General features: G+C 38.5%; 1 long non-coding RNA gene across 3 annotated transcripts in view; it reads left to right on the forward strand.

The window, feature by feature from the left end:
* LOC142037292 (uncharacterized) overlaps positions 1-18,920 on the forward strand; it is a 179,639-nt gene that overhangs the window by 128,619 nt on the left and 32,100 nt on the right. For 2 of the 3 annotated variants that reach the window (XR_012652335.1, XR_012652337.1), the window contains exon 3: positions 12,221-12,312. This is a non-coding gene — a long non-coding RNA (uncharacterized LOC142037292). Of the gene's footprint in view, positions 1-12,220; positions 12,313-13,956; positions 14,202-18,920 lie in introns of those variants that run through there. The other variant, XR_012652336.1, reaches the window with a different exon arrangement.

Here is an 18,920-nt window from a genome sequence, read left to right on the forward strand (position 1 = left end):
CAAACTCTAAAATGAAGTAAAAGTATTGAAAACTTCTGATGTTTTGTAGATACAATTCTGTAAGCTTCTCAGCCATTGATAACATCAGTGGTATCAGCCTCTTCGATTGTTGCAATGAGTGAGACAGGGCTGACTAGATTTCTTTACTTACATAGCTATTTAAAGGCCTAATCAGCTTCCAGTTTCATGTTGATTCTTGGTGACTTAAAAACCCGGATGAGAATAGAAGATGTTAGTTTAATTTTTTTGGATGACATGTTGAGGGAAGCGCAATACAGTGCATTTTTGCTTTCAGGCAAGCTGCTTGAAATATGGTTTTGTACATTTAACTTGGTTACTACAAGACATTTTGGATCACGAATAATCTTGAAGTTCTGTTGTATCATCTAAATTTGATCATTTCCTTCCAGGGTTTATGCATTGACTGCATAGACTTTATTGGACTTGAGGATTGGGGTGGAAAGTTCATATAGATTCAAAGGGGCTGTTCTATACTGAGTCTAGAAAGGACTTTGCTACCTGCTATTTGGTGTCAATTGTGGCATGGAATGTACTGGTTAGGAAATGCAAAGCTTTGGTAAAACTGGATATTTTTGGATTCCCAGTTTAAAATTAGAAATATCGCAGTGTTTTTTTATGTATTCATTCAACCTTAAAACTTTACACAGTGGCTAAACACCTCAAATAACAGTTGCTAGATAACTCTTGATTTTGGTGTTTTCTCCTGAACAGTGATTGTTATACAATATTGCAAAGTGCTGCAAATGTCTCTATTACATTTTGTAAATAAATTTGCTTCTTGTGAAAGGGAAATTACAAAAGTACCTGTTCCGACCAAGAGTCACACTGATACCATGCTATGGTACTTGAAAAGGCCTGAAGAAGGTTTTCCTTCACTTTATCTATGAAAATATAGCAATAAACATTAGCTCTCCGGTTTCTTTGTTCGTAGTATGGTATGAAACATCCACCGTAGACCATCCTAAGGCAAAAGAGAAGTATTTTAATCAGCATTTTGAGCCTCAGTTTTCAAAGTTAATTAACACAGAAGTCTAAAGTGGAAGTTATTCTATTTTGCAGTCTATCCTCAAACATCACTCTAAATATAAGTCCATTGTAATGCAACTGACAATAACCATATTTTCACAACAGTAACCTCCATCTCACATGGAAAGTATGGGACATACCAGTGAGTATTCAGATAACTCACACGATTAAATTGCCCACACCCCTCTGATCAAGAGACAAAAGAGCTGTTGAAAGAGAATAAATGAGGAATAAACTTTTTTCTTGTCTAGATTGGATAGAACGCCACCGTCTGAATGTAAGTGGTAGTTATTTTTTTTTTACAGAAAAGTTGAGTTTTTTATATGTAAAATTTCTGTGGTTAGTACAGCTTTGTTCATTTAGCAAGACATATAAAATGGCATTTTTATTGCCTTTTGGTCCTTTTTGAATGGAGCCAAATGGCTTAAGCAGAATTTCATGTTCAGGTATATAATTGTTCAGAAACAATTTCTCTAGAAGTTTAATGCAACAGAGGCATAGGCAAGGAATCAGATGTCTCTACCTAAATACCTGCTATGTAATTCAATTTCTGGAAATGGGAAATAGATTGGGAAAGAGAAAGGAACATTCTCTCTCTATGAGAGACAATTAACTTATTGTGAATGCTTGTTCTCCACATTCACTTTTGGAATGGCTGTTAGTGCACTGATAGAGAAATTACTGTTGACCAACGTATGTTAGAGAGGAGGATGGCCAGCTGGGGAGGTCATTAATTTGGAGCAATGTTTAAGGTATTTTTGTTGCCTGTTACAGAGCCGGTGCACAGACCTCAAGGAGGGTTCATAATTCCCACTCCCAAGCACTGTGTTAACTCTCCAAATCAGTAAACACCTGAGTGTTGAGGGTCAGACTGCTGTATCAACCAAAGCAGAGACATGTGTCTGTGCTGTGACATGCCATGCATAAGTAGCAAAGGAGAGAACTTGGCTCCAACTTTGTCTGAATCATTTTGGTACGCCTACAGCTAGTGTTAGGTATTGAGTAACACTGAGGTGGTTAAAGGACGTTGTGTAGATAAGGGTCTTAGTTAGCTTCTTTTGGATCAATTCCTGAAATGTAAAATACCAATAATAATAGCGGGCTAATTCCAAGTTTCATAGAGAGGTTGTCAGGATAATATGTTTAATAAGTCTGTGGGTATGCTAAACACATTAGTGTCCTAATAAGATGTTAGTAAGACTACAGCAGTGATCTGTTACATCTTTTTCTTTCTTGAATCTTAATTGCTTTATTTCTCAGCCTCACATTGATAAGAAAACTATGCTCTTATGATCTTCATTTCTCAAGTCAGATTTCATCCACTTTTGCTTGCAGAACATGTACATAGACAGGTAAGACACATAGAGAAATGGTAAGACTTAGAATTTTAGAAAGGAAGATTGTCCATTAACCCTTAAACTTTTTGTAGTCCTCCAAACAAAACTCAGAAAACAACGAAATACAGCTAAATATGAGGACTCTAGTTGGCAGTAGCATTTGTAAGCTGTCATTGCTAACATACCAGGAATGTGTCTAGATTTCTGGTTTGGTAATGTTTCACTGTACTGCACAAGCCCCAGCTGGTGTTTGCTTTTCCTCCTGCTCATGACTCTCTGGCTTTATTGAAACCTTCCTATCCTGGTTTCGGCTGGGATAGAGTTAATTTTCTTCTTAGTAGCTGGTACAGTGCTATGTTTTGGGTTCAGTATGAGAAGAATGTTGACAACACACTGAAGTTTTCGGTTGTTGCTCAGTAGTGTTTGGACTAAGTCAAGCCAGCAAGAAGGCTGGAGGGGCACAAGAAGTTGGGAGGGGACACAGCTGGGGCAGCTGACCCAAATCGGTCAACGGGGTATTCCATAGCATGGGACGTCACATCTAGTATATAAACTGGGGGGAGTGGGGGTGGGGGGATTGCTGCTCAGGGACTAACTGGGTGTCGATTGGCAGGTGGTGAGCAATTGCATTGTGCATCACTTGGTTTGTATATTCCAATCTGTTTTTTTAAATTATTATTGTCATTTTACTATTGTTATTACTATCATTATTAGTTTCTTCCTTTCTGTTCTATTAAACTGTTCTTACCTCAACCCACAAGTTTTACCTTTTTCCTTTTGATTCTCTCCCCCATCCCACTGGGTGGGGGGGGGAGTGAGTGAGCAGCTGCGTGGTGCTTAGTTGCTGGCTGGGGTTAAACCACAACACCGCCTCACTGTCTTTAATAGGTACTATTGGACATTGGTCTTATAGGGCATTGTTCTTGCTGCTTCCTTCTTGCAGTGTTTGGAACACAGTTTAGCCCTTTTTTTCCCCCATGTATTCGACTAGTGAAATGAGCCATATAGGAAGATGGCATGAGAAAGAGTTTGATAGGTAGAATTAGGAAAAAAATAATCCTTGTGGTTAGCCTGAGCTCTTCTTGCATGACACAGAGGCACCTTTCTGCTAAATCAGACTTGACTGAACACTTGCAACAGGCTGTGAATGCCCTGATGTTTGACAGCTCCTGTTTCAGGTTTCCTACATGAGAGCATGGTTCACTATCAACTGATCCACCCCTGAAATTGAATCTTAAAGCTTTCTGCAAGTACTATGCTACACTCTCGTCATGCGGGGGGGAAATAGTCTGTTGCTCATTCTGACTGTGAAATGAGCCAGTGCTATATGATTACCCTTCAGCTTGACTCTGGGAAGTAACTTGAACCTCATCAGATTATGAGTTGTTTGGTTTCCCTGTGTAGGTGTGCACTCTTTTCACAGGCTTTCTGAAGTGTTGCTGTAATTGCTGATTTCTGTTGATTTTTCTTTTCACATAACACCATATGCTGCAGTTGAGAGATATGTTCATAACTTGTTTTCACACAGACTAAGTCCCGAATCACACACACATTGTGTTGCTGCAATTTCCTTTGACAGTCAAGAAAGCCTGTTACAGTTGTGGACTCGTTAAAAAGCAGACTTCTTGTGAAAACCAGTAGACAGAGTCTATGTAGCCTAAATAAAGGTGGAATAATATAACAAATGTGTAAATGAACTTGTGATAGTTTCACATTTGTGTCAGTTCACACAGTGAAATAATGAAGGTTCTCTCAGAGAAGGAATTAAAAAATGCTTTAAGTGAAATGTTTCCATTTTCTTGGGGAAGAAGTGATATAGTAGTGGCAGTGGGAGAAAATAATTGCTTCCATGAAAAAAAATATAAAAAACTCCTAAACCAAAAATAGTTCTCATAAATTTGCAGGAGGATGAGTGTTAAGAATACCCCAAATGATAGGTAAGCCTTAGAAATGTGTTTGGAAATGATTCCAGTTCAAAGTTTTAAGTCAGTTTTAATCGGTAGGGTGAGATTTCTGTGTGTGACAGCTCACCATGTGTCTGTCTCTGCTGGAGCTTTAGAGAAAAATAAAGGACATATCCAAGGCTAGCCACTGTCAGAGATGGGACCTGAGGCTAGAGTTATATCCATGCTGACAATACCCACAATCCTATAGCTCTCCTGCATTCTACCATTCTCTTCATCATTGTGTAGACACAAGCTATTTTCTTTAAGTTGGGTCAATACCTTGGCCATTATCAAAACAACTTGATGAGCCTGAAAGTCATTTTACAATGTTTTTTCAAACTTAGAGAAATAAAGTCAATAAGAGTGCCTCAAATCTTTTGGGAGAAGTGACAGTCTAATCATTTAAGCAACATGTTCATTATGAAACCCCACAACATGTCTCACTGGGGGCAGGAGGAGATATATTTGGTTATTGAGCTTTCTTTTCTTCATGAATTTAGTCAATACCTGTATAGGCAGAATGAAAGTGTCCATTATTGTGAGACTTACTATGTAACCAGGGTGTGCATCATAAGGATACGAGTATACTTAGCAGTGGAAGTGATGTTGATACGATTGCTGTATATGCAGTGGTAATTTTCTCTGCCTGGTGTTTTAGCTTCCTTAAATTCACAAAGCTCAATTAATTCTTCCTGAGGTATGAATAAAAAAATCATTAAGCACAATTGGCTAAGGTCTTTTCAGTTATTTAATATAATTACCATGGTTTTTCCTTTTGAGTATGTCACAGTGATGCGGGTAGAGATGGTGACAAGAAATTCTGTTCCACTGGGGTACAACATTGCTGACCATTGGGAATGACGTATGGATGTGTAAAAGTAAACATAGTGATCGTATTGTTTACTTGTTAGGTTGTTAAGACGATATTTTCCACTGAAAGGAACTTTTTAGGCAGTTTAAAGCTTGGACTCCACTTTGCCAAATTCTTGTTATCTGCTGGTCTGATTCATCTTGTAGGAATGGGTGGTCTTTTAATCTCTGAACCTCCAGCTTGCTCCAGTGTCCTCACTTCTGGAACAGCTGAAAAAGTCAGTGCCAGTCTGAGTCTCCTCTACAGTGTGTGGCTGTAGAGCATAGGACTTATCCCTTGTTCTTTCTCCTTCTCTGAAGAGAGCCTTTTCTTGCATCTCAAGTGCAGTAAGGGAGAGAAAGGGCATTCCATTTCGTGCAGAATTGGGCTACTTCAAATCTTTTTTCCTTCTGATACAGAGTTAAAGCTCCAGCTTCTGAAATTCTCTGTGAAAAAATGAAACTGCTGCCTGTGGCTTGGAGTAGCTCTCAAGGCTCAAATTGTAGGGAGGCGGGGGTCCTGGAGAGTCGGGGAGCTGAGGAGCTGGGTGGGCAATGGAGAAGGCAGGCACTGAAGAGCACCAGAAGTGCCCCTCTTGCAGCAGTCTGCCACAGGGAGGGAGGCACATTTTTGGCATTTCCCATTACTTTCTTAGAAGGATGGTGGGTGCTCGGTGTATGAGGGTTGGAGCAAAGGTGTCTGAGGACATTCTTTGTCCCCTCCTTCTCCTCCACTCCCCTCAGTCCCAAGGGGAGAGTACCCAGATGTCTCAGCTGAAAAGGAGTTGTGATACAAGATTCCCAGTCACAAAGGGAGAGGAAGCCAGAGGCCTGGGGTTAGCACAGCACGTACTGGTCCCACAGCTTTGAGGTAGCATCAGATTCATAGCAGCCATCTTGCATGCGGGTAGTACTACATGGATGCATTTTTATTTCTGCAGAGTGAAACTGTATTCCCAAACTGCCGTTTTCTTCTCATGGTAGGTATTACTTATAGAGATAGTACTTTGCTCTTTATTAATTTCTTGTGATACTGTCCTTTGATACCTTAAGGCCACCTTCCTGAGTAAACCAGTTCATTTTTGACTTCCAAAAGGTGCAGGTAGGGAATGCCTACCGTCTTCCCTTGCCTTGTCCTTTTAGTGAACTTTGTGAAGTGACTAATTTAGCAGTAGCAATATAGCTAGTCATGATGGTGTTGTTTCTGACATGTTTCTGGTGTTTTCTGGCATAAGATAAGAGTTAAGGCCAGGTATGAATTGTCTCCTAAAATAGGAAAAGGCTTTTTAGGCATAATGTCTGGTTAGCTTTTTACTTCCCAGGAATTTATATGATGAAATATCTGTAGATACTGTAGCATACATACCAACTAGCCTATTATCTGTTATAATATCTGATAAATGCAAGGGCATGTAATGCAAAATCACATTCAGTCTGCAAGTTTATTCCAGATATTTTTGAGAAGAAATGCAATTTTACAACAAGATTTAAACAACTGACTTTCAGCTCCCAGTGAAGAATGTTGTTGTGCTTTTGAGAATTTCATATAATGAAAAGCAGAACTTAATTGCATACTAATGTCACATTAAGAAATTCTGATTAAAAATCATAGAAGTTTAGGTGTAGGAAGTGTGGACAGAAGTTGAACGTTTTGCTCACAGGACTTCTGATTTTTAATGCCATTGTACTTCTCATAGCAAATTTATCATCTGCTAGATAATATTGCATTCAGGGCTTTTCTAGTGCTCGATTTATCAAGGAGACTGGCACTGAATTATTTTGTATTTTATACCGAGTACCACGAAGGTAAAAGAGACAAGGTTTCTGTCATGGACTGACTACTGCCAAATCATAATTCATGACTCTGCTAATTTTTTTTTTCTGGAATTTTTTTGTTCTCTCTCTCAGCTTATATATTTTTTAACATTTAAACAGCTCCTTCAGAGGAAAGCCACCATATTTTCTTCTTGGCTTTCTGTATGACCTCTGGCAGTCACTTAGCTCTTCTGTTCCTTGGTTTAATTACATGTAGAAAGTGGAGATAATTACCCCCATTGAGAAATATTTTAAGAATTATCCCTTTACAAATAAAAAAGTTTCAAGGGGTTAGTGAGGTGAGTCAGAAGGGGGCCGGCCTGCTGATTAATGAAAAAACAAAAACCGACCCTGCCGGATTGCCAGCTGTGCAACTTCACTTGTGGTTTACTGAACTTTCCAGTTTGAGCAGAAGGTCATGAACATATGAAACTGTGAATGGATTTTGAATTGTATCTCAGATATTCTTGTCAGCTTCTGCTGAGACTGGATATGAAGGATCTAGTCACTAGTTCCTTCTATGGTATTTTGTACGTTTGTTACAAAAAGGGGACACTTCTGCTTTCTGTTTATTCACTTTACATGAACCAATCAGGAACCATCATAAACCAGTCTGAGCTTATAATTTTCCCTTATATTATGTTTAAGTCAAAGAGTGATTCAGCTGGATTAATTTAGCTTACATTTAATTAGAAGTTATGACTATATTTGAGGCTCTAGGGTAGGCTTGTGTCGAATTTGCAGCCTGAGTTACTGACAGTATAAGAGTAGAAGAGAAATGGAAAGCAACGATGAGTCTGTAATTTGTAGCCTTTTGCCATTTGTGTACCTGGGCAAAAGCAAGACACAATTTATGGCTCTAAAATATTCCTGAGAAAGCAGAGAGCTGTTGACTCTGCAGAAATAAGAGGCTTTTTTTAACATTTAGTTAGTACAGCCGTTAAGAGATTGGCAAAATGTAAATGATTGTTTTAATCCTGCTAAACATTTTCTTTGGATAATCTCATGTATTTCATGCTAAAATTGATTTTAAACATGAATATAAGCAGTCAGCTCCTTCTGGATCACTGCAACCGGTACCTTGTGTAGATGAAGGCATATACAGCAAGGGCTAGAAGAAACTGGGCTAGATACTGATTTTTGACTCTGTCTTTTTTCCTAATAATTGATCAAGAAGAAATGTGTGAAAAATTCTAATTTTAAGTTGTTATTATGAAGTACTTCTCAGGAAAGCACAGGAAGAAAATGCCAAAGAAAGGGTATATTTATTTCTTTATTTTTACAAATAATATAGAACAGCTGCTTTCAGATAGCAACCCAACCTTACAGACTCTTCCCAAGAATAAAATGTGTGTGGTAAGGGGAATATTTTGGGTGACATTTCCAAAATGGGCGTCTACCTTTTGAAATCCAAGGTTCAAGGAGCAGCTATAGTGTTCAAACTTTCCAAAAGCACTATATGACTACTATGCTTAAAGGGTCCAGACGTATGAACTTAAATTGCCTCTCTTGCCCTTGCAAAGTAGATACTGCCAGTATTTGACTGAATGTTCTTCCATCCTTCTTTGTAGACTTTTCAGTAATAGTATTTATTGAAGCTACTCAATGATTCCCCAAAGCCATGAGAAATGAGATGATAACTTTGCTGTGGTTCTAGGACTTTATTTGAGAGGACTTCTTCTGGAGGTCCTAGTGACTATGCTTACTGCTTCAGTTGTACCTCTGCAAAAGTGATTTGGGAAGTGGAGACACCTGTGGCTAGTGATCTGAGAGATGAGGATAGACTTCAAGGTCTCTCCATGTTTCCTAATGTGTAATGAACCTTGTCCAGGAGAAGTCTAGCTAGAACATCTGACAGTCAACTGAATATTCATGGTGTGTGGAGTTTGGTAATCTTCTGGAGTTCCTTGCAAAAATGTGAGTAGTAAGAGGAAAGCCTGCCTAAGGTAGCAGTGTTCAATGAGGCGAAAGTGATCTACTGGTGTTTTCTATTCTGTCTTCCAGAAAATTGAGAGTGACTTGTGGTTTGAAACACAGCCAGAAATGAACAACGTCTTCCTTGTGCTCCTGAGTGCATCTGTCATTTTTGGGGTCTCAAGGAAAACGTGCAGAAAGGTCTGTGCTGTATCTCAGATGTCCAAGGTTGTGTACCTGGCTATGGGGAGAGCTGGTGAGAATCTCCACTGTACTACGCTGTAGAGAAATCGGGAGAAGGCGTAGCTGGCAGTGAAAGACTGCAGCCGTAAGGATAACTGCATGTGGTGACTGGGCCGAGAGAAGAGACCTTCCTCCCGTAATGGCTTGACCACTGCTCATCGACTTAAAGGGGAGGTTGGGTGCATTGGGCGGCCAGGAAGACTGACCTGCTGGCTGGTCATTTTGATTGGTACTATAATGCAGTAGCCACTTAGTTTCATCAAGGCTTATCTCGGTCAGGCTCTGCACCCTATATCTGGCCAAGTACCTTTAGAGTTGTACCAGTTTGTATTAAAATACTGTAGCCTTTTTTTCAGCCAGTAGTTGTGCTTTTGAAGGAATTCCCTCGTAACCACCTCCCTGTGGTATAAGTTAATCCTTTTGAATCCCAAGCAGCCGTTATGACACCATGCCTCTTACTGTGACACAGATTGCTTTCACACACAAATTAAGCAAGTTACACAGAGTGATGAATGGCATGTTTTAATGTGAGTCTCCTGCTATGTTGTCAGACAGCAGTGCAAAATAGTAATTTACAAACTTCAAAAAGATTCTCCAAATCTAAGTAAGGTAATAGTAAGTATAGCTTTCCCACAATAGTTTTGGTCGAAATGTTGTTGGTAATCCACCTGCCGTGGGTGGATTTGAACTTGTAATAAAATGTGATGGTTTCATACTGATATTGAAACTACCACTTCACAGAATAACAAGAAAATGTTTGTCACTATTTTTGTTTATCTAAATAGAAAAATCTGTTTGTCTTGTGTTAGGATGTTGATTTGGTATTTAATGTAATGGAATATTTAAATACCTGATGTTCATTCCTTTACATTTTATTAGTGCCATTATGGTATGTTTTCTGAAACATTTATTTTGACTTATTTTTAATCTACACAAGCATTTACAGGATTTTGGTTATACATTTTAGCAAAACCCCCTGAACTTCAGTAGTACCTCTGAAACAGGCAGTGGATAATTGGTAAATTTAAATTACTTTACCAGTGTGTATTCTATAATGTATCTACACTGATCTTGTTTAAAGTTAGTTCCATGTGGATTTAGACTTATAAGCCCCTGGCAGCTGCTGTATTACCATGATTAATTTTTTCTTCTTTATTACTATAGTTACTATTTTAACATTTTAAGTTCATTAAAAGGCAAGTTTAAATTGCCTGGTGGTTACTGTGGTTGCTGTGCAAATAAACAACCAGGTCTTTTCCCTATCCCCTCCCTCCCTCCCACTCTCTAAGTCCAACTATGTGGACTCCAAGTATCTGTTGTTTCATTCTACTTTCCTGCTTAACATAGAGGATATTTTCCATGCCTAAGTCAACTGAAAAGTTTATGAGTATGACTGGGAGGCTGTACTGCAGTTTTGTCTTCCTATCTGAGTTGCACTTAATGATTTCTTTGGTGGACGAGGGTGTAGGAATCTAAATGCTTTTAATTTTGGAGCTAGATTTACAAAATAAAGAATTGCTTTCCTTTCTTTAGTAATCTGATGATTTAGGGAGTAGGAAACCAAAGGAGTGTCCTAGCTGGTGGTCTGTGGCATCCTTGATTTGGGAAGGCTCTTTCAAGCACTAAAAAGAGAGTTGACAAAAGTTTTTATAAATGTTTATTTATTTATTTTAGGTCACATACCAGGTCCCCAGATCTATAACTCTCCTTGTGAGTGAAGGATTTTGGGTCTCTAGGAGATGAAAAAGCTGATATTTTTAAAGCATTGCAATGGTCTTTGTGAGTGGAAGCTTTCCCTTTGCCGCAGCCATGCTTGGCTTTTAACGCTCATTTCGTGAGCAATTTAATGCTGACAGAGCCAGATTTGATGTGAGCTGCCTGTTTTGCTCTGGTTTAGGGAGTGCACATGTGCCCTGTGTGCTTTCTTGCTTGGAAAGGGCGACATGGCCTTGAGAACTGAAGCACACCAAGAAACTTGCCAAGGAGCAAAGCAGGGCAGACGTGCCATTCAGGTACCCCGCTGGAGACAGCCACACTTGGGCTGTGTTAGAATCATTACAAAGGCTTAGCTGGGAAGTCTGTGGCTTTTAATGCCATTTCATGGTAGTAAAACTTGTTGTCCCACCAGCTAAAAGAGTTGGTGTTTTAATAGAATAAGCATTTGATTAATGAAACAACGTGTACTGTACAGAAGAAATGATCATAAAAAGCTGCTTTTTAACTGCCTAAAGTACCTTTTGCAGCTTGGAACCTTTTATCACCTTGTAAATCGCCCCTTGAGATGAATAGTTGAAGTTAGACAAGGCACACTTCCATTACCAGCATATCCTCCTTCAGATATTATTATAGAGCTTGGGCTGCAGCTGCTTCAAAGCTGCCCTTCTCACCAACACATTTTTACATCTTGCTTTCATTATGCCAAGGGCGCATTCTGTGTTATTGCAGTGGCTTTGCTTTTAATAATCTTCTCGATGCAAACATTCAGACCTGAGGGAGGTCCACTATTTCTCCTTATGGTCACATTCCTTCTCTTAAAAGGTGGTGACCATTTTTTTGCCACTTTTGTTCTGTTTTATAGATAATGTTCAAAGGTGTTAGTTAACAAAGACTTAAACTTACTCAGGAGGAGAGGAAGATGCATAATAAAGCCTACTGTAACCTGAATATAGGAGAGAAAATAAAGTTATGTCATTTTCATTACGGAGGATTGAAAACTTCTCATTGCTTTCAGTGGGAGTATAAGTAGGAAAATAAAAGACATGACCCTAACAACAAACAGATGGCATTCCCTTTTCTGTGATTTTGTACACTTTTGAAGTTGTAGAGGAACCGCATAAGCAGTCATGCTTTCAATTATTTTCCCCACTAACAGAGGCAGACACAAAATTTATTTGTTCTTTCTGACTGATTACTCTTCCATTCCAGTCAGTGTGTCTGAGCTCTAAATTCTCTTCTGTGAAAGAAAGAGAAATAAACTTCAGAAACTTCCTGGCCTCAAAACCAAAGGAAATGTTTGACTAAGTTTAAATTCTCATTTTGCTAACCTCTCTTTTATTTTGCCCTTCTTAGGAATTAAAATGGAGGCTTCAATGATATGACTTCAATTTAATAGAGCTGAGCACTCAGAAACTCTGCTTTTCCATAAGAAGCATCTCTTCATGGTAAGAACGTAAGAGCCTTGCAATTTCTTTTTCTTTGCTTTCTCCATCCTTGCTGAGATATAAAACAAGCAGCCAGATTTAATCCTTTCTCTTCTCCACAATAATTGTAAGAAATCTGTTATCTCATGTTGCTACTAACCTGAAAGCATAGCCTTACAAGTAGAGAATATGGTAAATCCCATCAAGACTCTAAAATGGAAACACAACACAATGTCAAAACAGTCAAAATTAAAATAATATGTTCCCAGTATGGCTTCGAAATACCTATTTTGTTTCATAGTAATGACAAGCTTAGAAACAAGAGTATTGTATGTTTCCCTATACTTTCATGCAATGGTCTCAAAGCACTTTACAGTTGTAAATTAAGCAGTGTTATAGGTGGTGGGGGAAGAAAGTCACCATCTTGCAGACAGAGAAACCAAAATATGGAGGGCGGAATGTAGTGTAACCCATAGTTACAGGCAGAAGTAGGAAGACAAGCACAATTTTTTGATTCATGTTTCTAAATTCTATGAGCTTGACAGTCATCCCTGACAACAGCTATTTTCATGTAGATTCAGAAACTATTCTGCAACTACCTGTGCTGTTATAAATCAGTGGTCATGGGAAAGGAAATGAGATATTTCTCCTGAGTTAGATTTCTGACTCTGCTATTGATTTGCTACGTACCTATGTCTTAACGTAGCTCTGTAGTTTATTTGTCCTTTGTAAACTCATGCACTGATATCTTTGGAAGAACTAGATAAATGCAAACAGGTTTCTTTCTCTACTGAAGATGCTAGCTGATAGCTGTCACATCTCTGTGTGCAGGTTCTTCTCCTATATCATGCTCCAGAGCTGATGATTTAGAGCTGCAAGCTGCATGCTGTTATTTCAGAAACCAATGGGAGTTTTTCAGCAACTTTCGCTGGCTTTTTTTTTCAGAGCCTCAGGGTACAATGAGATAAGAAACGGCTATGGATATACTGTACAGGGCTGTGTGTAAAAAATATTACAGGAAGTCTCTTTGCAGCATGCATAATGATCTGATTATTTTTTTTTTTTGTGGACAGCAGGGATGGTGCTAATCTGCATACATTGATGAATACTTTTACATTTTAGCTAGCTACTATAGGCCTTGGCACAGCACACATCTCATCCTTGTCCTAGAATGTCTAGGTTAGGTCTGATGAATTGAGCCACTTCATGTCATAGAAAGGAAGACTTGGAACAACTGGCTCAGATGTGGTCATGTACACTGCATGTCTCCAAAGTTAGATTACTCCAGCCAGCTCCACTCCTGGATGGGATAGCTTACTTTTGGAAAACTGTTTTATCTATAGGCCTTGGCCAGAGGGAATTAGAATCCTTTTCCCCTCCTTTTAGTGAGTTTACCTGGGCAAAACCTTCAATAAAACATATTAACAGTCTATATCAAACATTGTTTCACACAAAATGCAAAGAAAATTAGTTAAATCTGAACTGAATGACTGTATTCCCTGTGCTTTATAGCATTTATAATTCTGCACTTTCATCAAGCAATGATTTAATAACCCAAGCAGGCCTGGTTTTTTGTTTTTTTTTTTTTTTAATCTCAGCCTTTTGCGTGAAGAGCCACTGAAACCTCCCCTTTCTTTTCTCTTTTTCTGTTCTATTAATTTCCAGGGTATTGCATCCTTGATCTTAGAAATATTTCCAAGAAAAACAATGTAGCAGAATTCCCTGCAGTGAATCTTCGGTGAAACCTTCCTGTCCTAGTCAACCACGGTTCCTAATTAGAAATAAAACAAAGTTTCACTTTCATTAATTTTTCAGTGCAGTGTTCTTGCTCTGCTCTTTATGCATAGTGCACTCTCTGAAGTTTCATGTTTTGATGATGACAAATAATATTTCAGTGAAATGCTTGCAGTTTTTTCTGAAATGTAGCCCTATTCTTCAAGCTTCAAAAATAACTTTTCACATGCTTTTAGACATTCTAGTAATCCGTTTGCTGTGTTAATGATGTTGGATTTAGAAATGGTCCAAAGAGACAAATATCACACATGGATGTAACGAGACTGAAATTTTGAAAGAGAATTTTAATTATTTAATTATCTTCTGAGAGAACTGAGGGACAACTTCTGTGTTAAAAAGGTTTTGCTAGAAAAAGCAGAATCAGAGGTAAGGATGACTAATGCTGCTTGCAAATTCAGTGTGTTCCATTGTTTGACACTCTGCATGTGTCACAGAGGGTGAAGATCTAAGTGATGGGTTTTGATTGTGGTGTTGCAAATGATGTCTTAGTCATAGCATTTCTTTTCAAAGGAATGAGTATAACTTGGCTATATCAAGAGGTAAGGTACCTCTAATAAACTTTTCTTTGTTGCTTTAAAATCCCTTTCATCAAGTACTGGGCATGCCAAGGACATTTGGATTTCTGTATTTGAGGATCAGGAAGAATAAAAAGAGGTAAAGAAATGGTATATATCTATTATGCAACAGTCCAGGTTTTCCCTGTTGCAGCTAGTAAGGTTGACACGAAAACACATGATAGTTGTAATCTAAAAAGCCGATTATCTGTCTAGACATGACAAAATTCATCTTGCACCTCTGAAGTAGCAAGCCACTTCAGAGACCTAAATGGAAGTCTTCCTATTGACTTAAGTGGTCAATGGATCAGGCATTTTGTACATATTCCCCAGTTTCTTTAAATACCAGCAGGGAAAAAAAAAAAAAGAAAAAAAAGTCTCTCTACAGCATGAATAATCTTTGTTGCTTGGAACCAATGAGGAAAATATTGATCTAACAATTTCAGGAATAACAAGAATGGAGAGAAACTTCCACAGTCACTGAGAGATTGATGGCTTTGGCCTCTACTGGGTTCTCTGTATCCTCTTTGGGGCTAGCTCACTCTTTTTGAAGCAGGTTGTGCTTTCTGATTATTCTTATATGGTTCATTCTTTTTTGTCTTTCTGCCCCTTTCTTTTTGGCCCTTGTCTTTTCACACGACCTTCCCCAGCATTGTTAGCTGAGAATTTTAAGGGAGTCGGGTGTTAAATTCAGAGGGGTTTGCACACGAGGCCACTGTGAACATCTCAGTTCATATTGTGTACTGTAGTCTTCCATTTTTTCACACTTCTCTTAACTCATTGCAATTATTGGTATATTTGCCCTTGTATTCAGCAGACACTTTACATATACTGAAGATGCATAAAAATGTTAGAATTCAAATACCTCTTTTTACTACCTCAGGAAATTTGAATGATGTTTAATGTAAGTGTTCAGTAATTGTTGTGTAAAGCAAAAATAATACATATTTCATGGTTTTGCTAGTGTATTTAAAAGCAGATTGCAGTAAACAACTAGCAGCCGGTGAATTAAGTGCTGTGATTTCTTTGGCTTCTCTGAGAACACGTATTTTCTTAGTAGCTGTCAAATGTTCATTTCATGCCCTTCTCTAGATTCTATAAAGAAAAATGGTGGAACCAATTTAAATTAAATTTTTGGGGGAGGAAAAATATATATTGCATTTGAGTTGACAGCTTGTAGAATAAGTTTCAAGCTTATGGGATTCCAAATACTTGCATTTTAATGCCTGTAAAATAGGGAATTTGTACTGGAAACAACCATGGGGCCAGAAATACTGCAGTGATGTTGCTGGTAGGACTGTAACTAACTGAAAGATGTTAGCTAATGCACTGATACATTATCGTAAAAGTACTGTGAACTTGTGACTAGCTTGTGTTTGAAATTCTGTTGTTGAGATCTGACTCTATTTGAGAAAATCATGGAATGTATCTCAAGAGATCTTTTTTTCTCTTGATCTCCTAGTATTTTGGGATGTTCTTTTGAGCTGGAAATGATTGCCCTAGCTCCCCGAATGTCTACAGAAAACCAGACAAATGAGTATGCAGTAGCTTTGGACTTGTAGCTTTCTCGTTAAAAAAAAAAAGTAATCTCTGATAGATACAGCCCTACCAAGGTTGACTGCAGCAGATTTAATTTGATCTTTCAGGCACGGATTAAAAATATTGTTCTTGTTCCAGTTAGAACATTACCACTTAAGTTTCAATACAAAAGAGGCTTTTTCATCATCCCGAAGCATGCACTCTCAAACATTTTAACTGACAGCGTTTTAGTATTTGCATTATCTTTTCCTGCTTGTGCATTTTTCACCAGTGACAGATGATAAGAGTTTATGTGAGGAAAGATCTGCAGTAACATCAAGAAAAGGCTTCATATTCTGTATTACTGGGGACAGCAGAAGAAAATGGTGATGGCTAGAAATTGCATTAAAAATTATTGCATTTTCCATAAGTGAGCATTTTTGCATATTTGGCTGATGCTGCTGTTTTGCAAGAAGGCATGCAGCATCAATCTTGTTTTAACATTAAAGCCAAAGTTGTAGAGAGTTGTAAAAGATTCTCCAAGATTCATGGACCTTAGGGGATGATTTTGCATGGATTAAATGTAGATTTAAAAATTCATCCTGTCTCTCTAAGTAGAAGTAAGTACACAGATGTAAGATCAATTATTTGAAAGGAAATAAGGTGCATAAGGCCAGACCCTAAATTTATTTACACCTCAGGTAGCTCTGCTGACATCCACGGTGGTGCAGAATTCTGGCAGTATCCAAAGAACACAGCAGCATTCTGCAGTGGGCATGGCTTCGTGCTTGAGGAGCTCACATAATAATCCTTGCTTTGATAGTGGGTTCGTACTGTACTGGCTGCCTGAGGGGGCCACTGTGTTCTGTTGTCATGCTCCATGTAAGGCAGACTGATCAAACTGCGAAGGTATTCTCAGCAGGTATTCCACTCCCCTTTCTGTGCGATCAGCTGGACGGGTGGGAAATGCGTGGAAGTGGCCAGCCAGTCTAAATACATCAGCTGTCTAAAGCTTGCATATTGCAGAGCACTGCTATATTTCACAGAATTTATTAGGCATTAAAATTCCAATATCTCATGCCTGTAGAAAAGATTGTACTGAGAACTAAAACAGCACTGTATGAAGATTGCTTTCAGTGTATGAAATGCTAATAATTTACCCCTGCCTAATTGTAATAGATCCCTTTGTCTGTGGGCTGTAATGACTAGTCCCACTAATCAAAAATGGCTTATGGTAGAAGCATCAAATCTGTCAGAGAAGTCATCAGCGTGATTGTATGGCTAAATTGTCAGGCCTGCAGAGAACTTTGTATGCACAAGAGGATGCTTGTGTGCTCTTAGCTTGTAAAGTCTCGATCCAAAATCCATCGTATTCAAGGAAAGAGCCCTTACAGCCTTCTGTGAGCAGTTGAAGAGAATGCTCAATGTGTTTCTGATAAGCTCTGTTCCTGGCAGAGGTGCCTATGACAATGGATCACTGAAAAGATTTGTTTCCTGCCTAGACAGAAAGTTTTCTATACACAAATTAAGGTCAACTGTCTGAAGTTGTTTGCCCATAGTTCTGTCCAGAGTATTACTCTATGTGATTGGGATGGTCTACAGCAACAAGTAAAGCAATGCAACAGAACTAGGTTTATAGAGCAGAAGAATTGATCTTGAGGATCTGACATTTATGCTATACACATTTCAGCAGTCTTAGATTGAATTAACTCATGCCTGTTCCATGGGTGAGAGTGCAGTAGGTGTGCTCCTAGACGTCTGTCTCCTCATTTAGTTCAACTGGAAAGGATCCAAGTGCTCTCTGAGACCACTCCGTTGTACAAACCGAGTTATGATACATAGGGAAAGTGTGAGATACAAATGAAAAGCACATTCCTGATACTGAAATGCTTCTTCAGTGTTGGCTTGATGTGAATTGTTACTTGACTGAACAAGTCAAGCCTCAAGATCAAAATAATTGATAAAAAATGGCAGATAAAAAAATAGCCATTTGCTTTACAGATTATGAAATTTTACTCAGAATTCTCAGAAAATTATTTCTGTAATAGTTTCAGATCCTCTCAGTGGAGAGTGTTCATCTTACTACAGGTGCTGGCAACATGTATTGTAGATGTACGTATTCCCATTTAAATGAGAAATCTGAGGATGATGCCATGTGAGAACACTCGTTAAGGCATGTGAGCTATGAAATCTGCTAAAAAAGGAACTGAGTTTATCTGGATATTGAGAAGAAGTACTTGGGAAAAATTTGGTGTGTTTGTAATGTGAACAAGCGGGCTAAGAAATGTTCAGTACAAAGCTCTCATATGGAAGTATTGGTCATACTATTTATTTGTCTGTCTTCCTGACCTAAAAAATTACGATCCCATTTCTCAGCTTCAATCTAATCTGACAGTAGTGGAGGTGTTTTAAAGGTACTAAGTCCCTACAAGTTCTGTGAAAATGTGATCTTGGGTAGAAGGAAGAGATGCTGTCTGAGCTGGGGGAAGGCTGCAGCTGAGCCCTTATTAAACAACAGAGGATCCACGCCAGAGGACAACAGGAGCTGTTTTGACCTAGGACCTTATCAGGCACAGTAAAATCCAAGCAAGCATAACAAAATGGTCATCAGTTATTTTGTTAAACATGAAAATTTAATTTTCATTAAGGTTTTTTTTTCATCTTTTACTGTGAAAAACTAAAATTAAGAAGCTGGAATTGTATTACCAAGTACCACTAGGCTATCTGTTCTCATTGATTTAAAAGAAAGCAGGATTGTTGCAT

The sequence above is a fragment of the Buteo buteo genome, chromosome 1 (assembly GCF_964188355.1).
Source record: "Buteo buteo chromosome 1, bButBut1.hap1.1, whole genome shotgun sequence".
Classification (NCBI taxonomy): domain Eukaryota; kingdom Metazoa; phylum Chordata; class Aves; order Accipitriformes; family Accipitridae; genus Buteo; species Buteo buteo.